Here is a 13,968-nt window from a genome sequence, read left to right as displayed (position 1 = left end):
AAATATTAACATGTTATCGTATTGTTGTTATATAGGCTATGATCCGAAGTAACTATAACTAGCTACTTTAGTAGTTTTTCCATTGGATACTGTTTTACTTTTACTCAAGTAACTATTAAGATTATTTACTTTTACTTAGAGTAAATATTTATACAAGTACTTGTACTTTTACTTCAGTACACTTTTCAGATACTCTACCCGCCTCTAAATATATTTATATAAAAGTACTACTATTTCAAAAAGTTTTCAATGGGTTTATTTTGTTTGTTTTTATTTGACCTCAAAAGCCCTGTTTAACCCGTCTATGTATCTTTCCTGTCTAACATGTCCCATTAAAATGTCATTTAAATGATGCACTGAATCAATGACTCATACCTCTGAAGGATTGAGAAACACACACGGTGATGCCACAATATTGGAAAGTGACTCGTAACATTCAGCCGATAAGAATGCATGACAAGGGAAAAGAGTCTAGTTCGCGGTTCTGTGGTTGGCCTGATGCACCCACAAGCTGCTTTAGGTCTAGTGACTGGTTAACTATTACAGTGCTCATTTTTTGCACGTCAAAAGAGGTCAAACGTACAGCTTTGTGTTTGGATTTTCACTGCTGTAAAATCCATGTTGTTAAACATCTTGGACAACCGACTGTCAATGGCTTTTAAAATCTCAGTGCAAAAATCTTAACAAGCCAATAAAACGGGAATGAAACCATTTTTGGTGCGTAACACAACTGACCTTGGCGCATGATAAAAAAGAAATGCTAACGATCCATCATTCGTGGAATGCGAAAAGTGGATGGGGAATTTTGGGGGTTTAAAAAATATATTAAGGTTATAAAATGGTACTAGGAACTTTCCCTTTTACATGCTTCAGTTCTTAACTAAAAATGAAACAAATCAATGAAAGCAAATTACTCTCACAAAATGCATTTATGCATAATTTAAAAGTCATATATCCTGTCATCTTTAAGATGTAGGTGTGAGCAGTAACAGTTTTAGATCACACAATTAGTTGGTTTTTATGCCTTTAGCTTCCTACAATGTTATGAGACACACCACAAATACTTTAGTTTGTATTAGCATCATTGCTAAGCTGGGGCTCCCCTCTGCAATGACCACATGGAGCTTTTCTGCCCATGTGTGCAGTACTAACACAAGAATAAAGTTTTGCTATCAATATGTTCTTCATTCCACAGAATACAAGAATTGTATTTCTGGCCACTCTTTTCCATATATTGAAAGCGAACGGGGAATATTATCAATAATAAACTGTTTTATGGGACTCTTTTTGCTGTGATCAGTGTAATCTGGCCACTGTATGAGCGATCGCCCCGAGCAGTTCTCCTTTTATCATCACGGGAGGAACGCTCGGAGGTGGCGAACTCACAAGATTAAGTGTCCTCTGCCTGAGCCGAAGAAGCTCCGAGGCACGCTTCGGTAGTCAAGCAAAAGGACATCGCAATCTGGAGAGAGAGCGAGCGATAGGGACATTTTACATGAGCCTCAGAGAATTTGAGACTGCTGCACACAACAGCTATTGAAATGACTGAAGATAAAAGGCTTATAAAAGTCATATAAAAGGTTGATGAGTATTGGGGTATGATATGAATGAGTACCTGTTGACATACTGTACGTACCTGTAGATGGTACTGATTTTAGCCCAATCCTCCAAAACCCAGTGAGCGCATGTCACGATCTCAGAGAATCAGGTCCACAGAAGATGGTCAGATGAAGATGAATTAAAAAATAAAAGTATTTAATCAAACAAACTCAGATCATCTGCAGGTAACGTAACAGTGTTTTCTTGTACAAACTCCAAACACAAGTAATATCTGACAACTCAGGAAGAGAAATGAGGGACACTGGACATTATACACATAATGAACTGAAACGACTAGCAGGTGCGATGATTAAACGAATTACCATAGTAACAAATGAGAGAGGGAAACATGAACAAAGAACACAGGAAATTAAGAATATCAAACTAAAAGTCCGTAATAGTGAAACTTAATGAACAAAAGACTGAATGTCTCTGACAGCGTAAGAGTAAAGCTCAGCCAGAGAGAGTCTCAGTGTGGAAACACTCAAAGCAATTGCTGTTAAAGTTCATGTGTTCCATAAAGTCTGGGTGAAAATGCTGACTGAGGTCATGTAACAACACACAATTTTCTCTCCTTTCTTCAGAGACAACGGAATACTAATATTAAGTAGAAACAGACTGCTGTGGTTTTGCATAGCCATAATTTGTAGGGAAATATAAAACTCACAGTAGACTTCCATTGCTGACTCTCCAGCACGATGTGTGGCTGCCTAATTTCAGGATAGAGTGACTCAGGAGTTTAAGAGTTGGCACTGTAGCTTTTCTGTGCTGATCTCCCACATAGAGAGCAGAACAATTAAGGAAAGTCTGCTGATGGAAACCCAACAGAATGGACACATGGAAAGGTCTGAGCATGTATCATGCTTTGCACCACAAGAACGTAAATGGTTATGGTTGTGATGTCAATGGTGTGGCAACTGTACTTCTTTCCTTTGGGTTAGGAATTCCAGAACACTCATTCTGTTAGTGTGTGGCATCTTAAAGGTCCCGTTCTATGTGATCCCATGTTTCAAACTTTAGTTAGTGTGTAATGTTGTTGTTAGAGTATAAATAATATCTGTAAAATTATAAAGCTCAAAGTTCAATGCCAAGCGAGATATTTTATTTAACAGAAGTTGACTACAAAAAACGGCTGGATTGGACTACACCCCTCTACATCCTGCTTTAATGATGTCAGTAGAACCGTAACCTCCGCCCACAGGAACACAGGCGTATTGATGGCGAAATGTCAACAGACGTGGTTGATGTTTATCTATAATCGGATACCGCAAAAGTTTAATTCGAAGTTGTTAGTTTGCTCTGTCCATTTCACCACGGACTGTTTTTCTAACCTGGAATAATATCAAGCAGGCTTCTCTCAGCGTTTCATACTGACGAAGGGGACTATTTCAACTATATTCCAGCAAGTGGTAAGTAGTGATTTAATATGGAAGTAGCGATCACTCTTCACATCGTTCGTTTCTCTTAGTAGGATGAAAATAATCTTACTTAAACTGTGATTAATATACAGAAAGTGATCAAAGAACAATCCCTTTCCAATCGCCCAAGCTATCAATCACACAGCGCGAGTTTATCTGGACACTTGCCAAAACTCGTTATGAAATCAATGACGCTCTTACACTGCACAACGAAGCTCTTACTGTATTTATATGCCTCATGTTTGCATTGGGTGAAATCATTAGTGATAGTGCAGAAACTGCGTTGCAATGATAAGATCTTTCACGCGATCAACAGACTGTCATCTGCTCAGTGCTCATCACTGCAACCTTTTATGTGATGGTAATAGATCTAAATACTTAAAAAACTTCTCATGATTCGTTAATCCAGATAGCTGTAATAGTAAAAACGTATAATAGCTGTAATAGTAAAAGTTTTCCAGATAGTTCTACAAGTAATGCCAGATATTTCATATGCAAGCATGTCAGCCAATCACAGCAGAGGGCGTTTACACTGAAGTCTCACAGCAGACACGCCCCTTCAAACAGAGTGTTCAAACCAGGGAATGAAATCAGGCTAGGAAATATGCCTTTTATTTCTAAATTATAACAATTTTTGATCTAAAAAACATACTAACATTATAAGGGCACCCCTGGAAACATTATAAAATAATAAAAATAATCCATGGAATGGGACCTTTAAGATATTTTGGCATGTAGCTTTACACTTATAGCTGGTCCAAATGTGGTGGACTCCAAATCCATGCTGTGCATATTAAATACATTTTTCACAAATACAGTGACAATAATTTCATTTGGTTTAACCAATCCTCCCTCTCACAGTGTAGCTAACTATTTAAAATAGCTAGGCAAGTTATCAAATGGTATTTTGAAATACTCAAATCTCTGTAATTTGGGGGCAGTATGACTGAATCATTCAGTGTGTCTTTTCATTTTTCTTACAAACACAATAATGGATATCATGCTGTGGTTGCTTCACCACTGTGGACATGTGGTTATTTTTTACAGTACATTTTAATATAAAAACGAAACAAAAAAAAAACAACGTTCCTTCCAAGTTTTTTTACACTACGCACTAGCATAATCATATTGGATGTTCCACTGTTTGACATCAAGTCCTGTAAATGTGAATCAGACAGTGATCTCATTCTGGAAAATTGGAAATTGTCACAGTAAGTGAAGAAACTGAAGAGTTTCTAGATGGGAAAAAAATTATTGCTTTAGATTGAAGGAAGAAATAATCAATATTTAGCACTATGATATGTGTACAATAAAATAGAACTGGAATTCTGAGAGCCACAGTAGTGTTATAAACATAAGCCAAATACAGTTGCCAGGATTTTCTGGTAAAAGTAGTGAATGATATTACAACTGGGTCATGCCAATGTAATTCAAAGGCAAACATGATATATGTAAGTCCTGAGTGTTTCAATAGTTATAACTGAATTTTACATTTAGCATAAACTTCTAAGATACATATTGAGAAGTGCATTCTATGGATGTGCTAAACTAATAAAATAACAACAGAAATATTCATTTTATTCAAAATGTTCAACTTCTAATGATTTTCAAAGGCCATGTTAGTGCATGCACCACAATTTTATTTCCATGGCAAAAAGCTGACAAAAGACAGAGAGCTGCTAAAGGCCTGGACTGGATAAAGAACTGATGATGCACAGAGGTATATCTGAACTAGAGGAATTATGATATTATTCAAAATATAATATTAAATCAACAACTGGTGTGCTTCTAAATGTCTTTAAGCTTGGTCTGACTTCTGATTTGACTTGGCCTGAAAAAAAAAAAAAAAAAAAAACATTGATACATCATTTCGGAGGAAAAGATTATTTGGACAAGCCAATTTAGATGCATTTAGAAGTATTACATTCATAATCTGTCTGTTGTCAATTAGCTTGCAAAGTCCAGGATCATTCCAGGCTGATTCTCTAGTGTTGGTGTGAAGAACTACTCGCTGATCATCCCTGATGTTGCTAGAACTCAAGCAATGCTTTTCCATGACGCCACCAAGACTCAAACAAAGGCCATCTGCCCTTACACTACTCTGGCAGAGATCTTTGAGGTCTGGGTGGACAGTTTATGGCTCATGCAGTGAGGAGCAAAGAAAGAGACAGAAAGGAAAGATGTTTTACTTCCCCTGCGACCTCGTCCTGATGCCTGTCCTGTTTTTCCTCCTCTTGATGTCTATTCCCCAAGAGCTCAGAATTGGTAAAACAGATGCAGCTCTGAACATTCAAGCTTCATATTATAGCAATTTTTCAGCAGAGCTTCATATGTCATTGTTCGGGCTTCAGTATTGTTGAGAGTTGATACAAGCTGAAGTGCAAACTGGTGCTAAGGCAGCTGATAAGGCTGATGCTTTCAACAAACATAGACTGCATTGACTTTTAAACTAAAGATGTGGTGACTGTTTGTGGGTGATATTAAACAGTGCAGTATATTTGCCATCTGCATTATCAGTGGTGCTGTGTTTATGCCAGAGTTTAATTTAATCATTTTGCTCTCAAATTTAGTCTGAAGAGGGGTCTTCCAGTTAAGCGGGTGTTTGGCTTCCATTTTAAACAACCTAGTCAATACATTTTAAAACATTGACATCACTCTGGGTGGCTGAGGACATCAAATGGACAAACAAAACAAGATTTAGCCTGATGTTCCAAAACAATCTGAAATTCCCTTGCCGATGTGAAGATGTGGTTTCAGTGGTAATTACTACAGCAATCCACATATCCAGTACAGTGTTATTGATAGAGCTTAAGATCATACGATGACTTGTAAAGTCCCTTAAAATCCTGAAAGACCTTTTAGGAAGCAGAGGAAGACATCAACGTTTTTTGGGCAAGACTTCTGTTGTGTGCATTAAGGCTATATTACATTTTGAACGTTTTTGATAATGACTGTTTCTGTGAGTGTTAAAAAAAAAAGGAGGATGTTCAGGAGTCTTTAAAGGATTTACATGGTTCATTATCTTGCCCTCAGGGAATGACACATACAGTGGAATAAATCAAAACTCCTTCATAACAGAGTCACACTCTTTCCCAAAGGGCAGATAGCACAATGTCACATTTTCTGGGCATTTACTAGGTTGCTTAAAGGGTTAGTTCACCCAAAAATGACAATTCTGTCAGTAATTACTCACCCTCATGTTGTTCCAACCCCGTAAGACCTTCGTTCATCTTCGGAACACAAATTAAGATATTTATGATTAAATCTCACGTATCACACACATGAACAGCGTCGGCCAATAGTGAGCCTACGTGGTGACGTGCAACACAGACGCGCTACGCTTAAACACTACGTGAAAAGACTCGAGGCCCAGAGAGAAGGAAATGAAAAGTGGAATAAAGTCATTATTTTTGTTTGTTTTTGCGCACAAAAAGTATTCTCGTCGCTTTATAAACTTAAGATTGAGCCACTGGAGTCACTTGGACTATATTAACGATGTCTTTAATACATTTTCAGGGCCAGCAAGTTATAGTGTCTTAGAAGCCTACGGAGGAGTGATCCAGCTCTCAGATTTAATCAAAAATATCTTAATTTGTATTCCGAAGATGAACGAAGGTCTTACGGGGTTGGAACAACATGAGGGTGAATAATTACTGACAGAATTTTCATTTTTGGGTGAACTAACCCTTTAATCATTAATATTTTGTATTATAAAACGGATAGTTCCAGTCCTTGATTCTGATTGGTTGAGCCGCGTTCGAAGCCGTTTTAAATTACTCAACAAACACACACCTGTGACTGCATTACATTAGTATTACTGCCTCTGTGCTCGCGCTGGCCAGTGGAAAAGCGGCTAATGGGTGAAGATGGCAGAAGAAGACTGTACATTCATGAGATGGACGTAGGTATGTGCATTACTTATGCGCATCCTCCAATTGCACTTTATACTTCCCGAGAAAGCATACGCTATGTTCATCATGCGCACTTTGTTTTGTGTTGTGAACCCCTTGAATTCAAAGAGAATAAAATAATGGCAACAATAAGAAAAGAACAAATGTGCATCTTGTCATGGCATTAGAGTTTACATACAGTTTCTATTGTGTCTAATATGAATAGACCCAAGCTATTCCCAGATATTGCCAGGTAATCACTTTACCTCTACCATACTTTTAACAGACTTGGATCATTTGTGATTCTGTCTGTCATCCTTTCTTGCATTGTCTTGAGCCTTCACTTTGACAATTCTATGCTATATTGTTAGTAGCCTGGATAGCCCACAGTCATTATGCTACATCATATCGCCTTCTACTGGATGTAAAATGCTCTGTAGTACATTTTGTCATTTTAGAATGTTAAGTTCTACTTCTGTAGTTATTTTGGTGAAAGTAACTCAAAAGTAATACAGGAGTAATGAAACTCATTACAATTCTGAGACAGTAAGGAAAAGAATTACTTTTAAATAACAGTAACAAGTAATCTATAATGTATTACAGTTTGGAAGTAACTTGCACAACACTGTCCTTGATACAGTAGGTGTGATAGAGACCCGAGCAGTCACGAGGAGATTCACACCAGATATCCGTTTAAAAGGTCTTTCCAAAATAATTTAATACTTTAACACTTACCCGGTCTTTTTGACCCTAAATGACTTTTATCCAAATGGCATGACGACAACTGCAAATGGCATCTAGATCTACAAGAAAAAAAAAAAAAGGAATTTCTTTTCTTTTTTATATATATCAAAAAAGAGAGAGAGACAAAAGTTATTGCTTTATTTGTTCATTTGTTATTGCTGTTCAGTTCATTGCATTTTGATGTTCATGTCGTGTATTTGTACTCAATATGTAATATAACTGTTCATTTGTTAATTTTTGTTCTGTTACAGTTAGTAACTAAGGTGTAGATTAAATTTGTACAATTATATGAAAAACAGATTGAAATAAATGATAAACTCTAAAGACTCCAACTTTCCCTTTGTTCCCCAGGTTTGATTCTAATCATAATGTAACATTATTGAAAAAGGTTTTTTTTTTTTTTTTTTTTACAAAAAAAATGCTAAACTTTGATAAAAAATAATTTCATAATATTTAGATTTATCCCCATGAATGAAAGTTAGAAATATGGGTCTTTTATAAATGTTACATACATTTTCTGTATAAAAACCTATTTAAAAAAATATTTATTTATTTATTCATATACATTTAAAAGGTATCATAAATCCTCAAAAAACTGCACAAATGTGGAGTAAAAAAAGAGCACAATTACATTTTGTTGCCTGGGGTCTTGGGAGACCCCAAGACCCTGCGTGTACACCCCAAATGAAGACTGCATAAGGCAAGGAAGATCAAAAGGTCCATACCAACAATGGATAAGATCAAAAATTTAAACAAAGGTTACAAAAACAATCTAAAAACTAGAACTGTTGAGGTACTAAAACTAGCACCAACTTCTCTCACTAACTGTTGGAGAAACTACTTCTCATGCTCAAGCAGCATTAACAACCTTTGCATTAAGCTCCAAAACCTCTCTCTTTCCCCCCGCCTCACTTCTGAACAACCTTAAATACAACTACATATTTTCTGTAAAACGGACCCTTGACTCTATACATTTCAGCAAGTTCCCTAAATGATAGTCAAGACACGAATTTGTAAAAACAATCAATAAATACAATACACAAATATTGTCATTTGCACAAGTGATATTTCCTAATTTAGTTAAAATGAGCATTTCCCAGCTCCCAGGGTGTGCACATCCCTAGAGGTTAGGCCCACTCGATGGGGTTAGAATTGTTGCATTATTCCAAATAAATAGATTGAGATTCACAAACAAATGTAAAGAGATTCACAATCAAATTCACAAATAAATAGATTAAGATCCACAAATAAATTTAAAGAGTTTCACAAAAAAATTATAAAACTCACAAATAAATAAAATGAGATTTGCAAATAAAAAAACTATATTGACATGCAGACGAGGTGCAGACAAATCCACAAATAAGTGGAGTCCACCCACCGTTTACTCAAGCCAATCAGATAACGGCCACATTGAGCTGACCAATCGTAGCACGTTCTCTCTACAACCAATCACGTTAGGCTTTGCAATCGGGCTGGTCTTGCCCTCAAATAACTTTGCTCATTCATCTGCATTGGCTCAAATAGGAAGTGTACGGCTAAGGCCCATACAATTGCTTCAGTAAAATGTGTTTAAAATGTGAATTTCTTTAGAGTTATGGATTTCGTTAGACCATTAGACTGTGTATCAAGCCAAGAGACATTTTTATGAGCCTTTGAAAATGCAGCTTAAATCTCTGTTATGAGAACGACACATTATGGAAGCGTCACGTTATTCATTATAAAACAGAAAAGCATCAATAAGTTGCTGACTAATGAATAACTGGATTCAACCTCGTGATAAATACATGAGTTTGTGTAATATAGGTGAAATTACTGTCACAACAGCCAACAACTTTTCCCACTTCTTCAGTCAAGTTTTAAATCTAAGCTCCGTGGATCTAATGATCTATAGAGCATTAAATATGTTAAATGGTATTTTAAACATTAAATACCTGTACTACGATTCCCTTTGTCTGTAGAGAATATATAGGTGTGTTATTTTTAAACGTGTGACATGTTGTTGACTTCCAAGATACATCATGCATTTAAAAGTGAAATGCCCAGCAGACAAGCGATTTGCATTTATTTATCCGTTAAAACACTTGATCACACAAATAATATTTCATATGAATCTTATTTTTTTTTTACTGTAAAAGTTACTTACAGCATCCAAAATAAATGCAAAGATGTATTTTTCAGCATTGCATTATCCACTCAAACCCCCAGTACACGCTGTTGCTCGTAATTACATCTTCAAAGATGGTCATTTGGGCTGATATTTGGTATTCTACATAATATTTGTGTCCTATAGCTATTTGTCACCACGATTGTGATTTAAAAAGACAAAATCATCTGTTTTGCCATTTCTTACATCGTGTCTACCCCGTGCGAGGCTGTCTACACTGGACAAAGTAAATGTGCAAATTATGTGTCCTCCGTGTAATTGCGTGTATAGTAGGGGTGTAACGATTCGTTTTAACAACGATTCGATTCGATTCGCAATTCATGGCTGTCGAAACGATTCAAGGATGATATTGGTTCATTTAGAACGATACGATCCGAAACGATTCAGTCGATGATCGATGGAGAGTGAAAACTTGAAATCGATTCCGTGACTTTTTAGCCAAAAATTCTTGTAAGGGAATCAGGTATCAATTAATTATGGATAAAAACAAACAAGTAAACAACAATTAATGTCAAATGCATTCACATTTTATTTGAATAAGTAGGACTGAACGATTATGACAAAAATGATAATTGTCGATTATTCCCTTGAAATTGTAATTGCGATTATTAATTACGATTATCACAACATTGAATGATGTTTTGAATAGTTTGGCCATGGGACCCACATTTCCCCATGGTCATCAAGCCGCGACCCGCCTTTTTAGGAATTATATAAGCCTATTATAATACATTTGTTTACACAAAAATTGTTGACACACAAGTTCTGTCCCCCTTTACTTAACATACAAAAAATTTTTTGTAAGAATATGACAAATACTGATAAACAGTAGGCACTGCGAGGTTAAGCTATTAAATAGCAATCCCAAGTTTGTGTTAATACAATCTTGGTATGAGCCACCACAGTCATATAAAAATATACAAAATAACCAGTAAGTGGCATTTTGTTATGGAAACAAACAACAATTAGGCTACCATGGTGATACACAATACTTAGAAGAACTGTTAAAGAAACATGGAAACTGCTCCTGATAAATAGCAACACACATGACGTACCAATAACGTAATTTATTGGTATTTGACTTTTATTTCTTAACTTACTAATTTACGACGTTGCATTCTCGTATGTCTTTTGCACTTTAGTGAAGTGATACAGTGCGCGCCGGCGCATTTGCGCGTAGAAGAGTGCGCGCTACTGCAGTATAGCGGCTGAGAGGACAGGAAAGTCCGTTTTTCTGAGGTGAGAGACTTTGCGCTGCTTGTTGTCTTTGCGCTGCTGCTGGCGCGTCACACATGGCGATGACGTCACAGATAGGCAGACTGAATCGAGTAACGTTTAACGCCTTTACCATTAAAAGTGCAAAGAAAAAACATCCATATAAAGTCTAACATGCTTAAATCCAATGTGCTATTTCCTAGTATCGATACAATCGATTCATTACCTTTTAAAACGATGTTAGATCGATATATGTCGTCCGGAAGGCCAACTTGCCGAGCACAGATCGATGCAGTTGGATCGTAGGAATATAAATCGATACATCGATGTAGTTGATGTGGAGGTGGACTCCACTTATATGTTCAATTGTCTGCACCTCGACGCTAGAAGTGTTTCAAAATCCACAGATGTGTGAGGGGATTTACAAATGCACAAGAAGCAATTCACAAATGCGTGCAGCGATTTACAAATGCACAGAAAGCGGTTCGCAAATAAATGCCAGACAGAGTTGTGTTTGTGACATAAAACACATTTGTAAATATATATTTTAAAAAATTAGCAAATCTCATTTTATTTATTTGTGAGTTTTATAAATTGTGAAACTCTTTACATTTATTTGTGGATCTTAATCTATTTATTTGTGAATTTTATATTTTTTTGTGAATCTCTTTACATTTGTTTGTGAATCTCAATCTATTTATTTGGAATAATGCAACAATTCTAACCCCATACCACTCCTCTAACAACAGGAAATAGAACAGTAAAACCCCACATGAACAATTACAATATGAATGATCTAAAGAACAATAAGGACACAGTTTTGAGGGATGGAGAAGCAACACTTGATCTCCATCACAGAAGGCATGTACCAATACCATTATTGCTGCTGTTGTAGAGCACATTGTAGTGAATTAATTGTTTTCAAATGAAAAACTCACTGATGGACTATTTTGAGCATGTCTTTTTGTTTTATTTTCATTATTTTCTGTTTTGTTTAATTCATCAGTTATTATGTAGACCTGCGTTTGATTTGTTCTTGACAGTTCCCCTATTTAATTACTCTTGGTTTGTTGGCTCACTACTCAGTCTTGAGTTTAATGTCCCTTTGCACACTATGATACTTGTTAGTAATCCCATTGTTATTATAGAAAACTTTTGTTGCATGAACCTAACCAACCAAAACTGAAACTCAAGTTTGGTTTTTAAACATAGGTAGGATTCAAAAACCAAATACACAGCATTAGAAGGTACTACTACAAGGCCAAACGGAGACTATTCCACAAATTTCACAAACCCTGACAGAGAAGAGTTGACAAAGACATCAAGACCCAACTCTCAGGTTCAAGGCTCACTACAGGTGCCTTACTACACAGCCAACTACATCCTTAAGGGTTTTGCAGTTACCAGCTCCAGAGTGCTACTGTGAGGATCCAAGCAAGTGCAGGGACGCCCTAGTGCAATATAGTCTATTGCCTGTGAATGTTTCTCAACAACTGATCAACAGTTTGTATCATTTACTCACTGAGACTGACCTGGACCACTGCATTTTGTAGTATTTAACCATGTTGAGTAGTTAACCACCCTCTTCAAGATCAGGAGGTCTCAAACGGTCTTCTCAAACTGCGTCAGAGAAGTTGCATTGTGGCTGAATCTGCAGTTAAGTTCCAGCCTTTGGCTGCGCAGCCACAAACACCACAGCTTACTTTCAAAAGCTGTTTGGTCATTTTGAAGGTTGATTTGACAGGTTCTCATTGATGTACAACCATGATCAACAACCATGTAGGAGGATTCAGCATGGGTATTTTCCAGAATGACAATGTCAAGATTCATCAGGCTCAAATTGTGAAAGAATGGTTGGGATGAATGTTTGAATGGTTGAAGAATCATTTTCACACATGAATTAGCACCTCTGAGTCCAGACCTTAAATTCATTGAAAGTCTTTGGGATGTGCTGGACGAGACTTTACAGAGTGCTGGACTCTTGCATTGTCAATACAAGATCTTGGACAAAAATGTATGCCCCTTTCGAAGGAAATAATGTTGCATACATTTTTGGTCAATATCTAATTTAATAATAATTTTTGCAATGATTTGTATTGTAGTTACTGCATAATTTTCTTCAACCCAACAGATATTTAGTTCACTCTTGGTGTGAACAAACCATTTGTTTGTGATTTAGCATCACATTTGGTGTGAACAGATCATCATTTTACGACGTTATTATAATATGTCTGAACTGTGCAGAGAATTGTATGAACGTTCACTGCATTGTTGGAGACATAATGATTCAGCTCTTTCATTTTTTAAAACCACATGGTTGGTTTTATGGCCCAAGTTGATTTGAATTGTTTCTGACAGTTATGCAGTTCATTGTTTCTTCATTACTTCTCTCCCTTTCTATTTTTTTTTTTTTTTTTTTTTACAAGGGAAAATAATTGCTGAACTTCTGTCTCTCACCTTCACTCACTCTAACTTGCACACTGAAATGTGTGTGTGTGTGTGTGTGTGTGTGTGTGTGTTTAACCCTGCACCTCCTTGCATAAGCATTTCCAGGTCTATAGCCCTTCCAGCTGTGAACCTTCATACTGAATGGCTGTTTCTACAAGTGGAGCTCAATGATCTGCTTCAAATCAGTTTAAGTACAACAATGGCCCTATTCTGAATTCAAACTAGTCTTCTCTCCAGTGCTCTTCAAATGATCCAATCACAAACATTAACATGTGCTCTGAAGAGCTGTGACCCAGTTAACAAGTTAGGGCTTATGTTTTGTTTGTGTTGCTACGCAGTTTGCAAATTATCTCTTACTGTTGTTTTACATGATAAAGGTTTTTTTTTACATTGTGGGCAGGGTGTAAAATTAACACTTGCCAAAATCCAAATGTGAGAAAAAAGGGATTTAGTGAGGAAATAAACAGTTACTCACCAGGTGGCTGGAACT

Source organism: Rutilus rutilus (assembly GCF_951802725.1).
Source record: "Rutilus rutilus genome assembly, chromosome: 13".
NCBI classification, from domain to species: domain Eukaryota; kingdom Metazoa; phylum Chordata; class Actinopteri; order Cypriniformes; family Leuciscidae; genus Rutilus; species Rutilus rutilus.
This window is presented reverse-complemented; position numbering follows the sequence as displayed.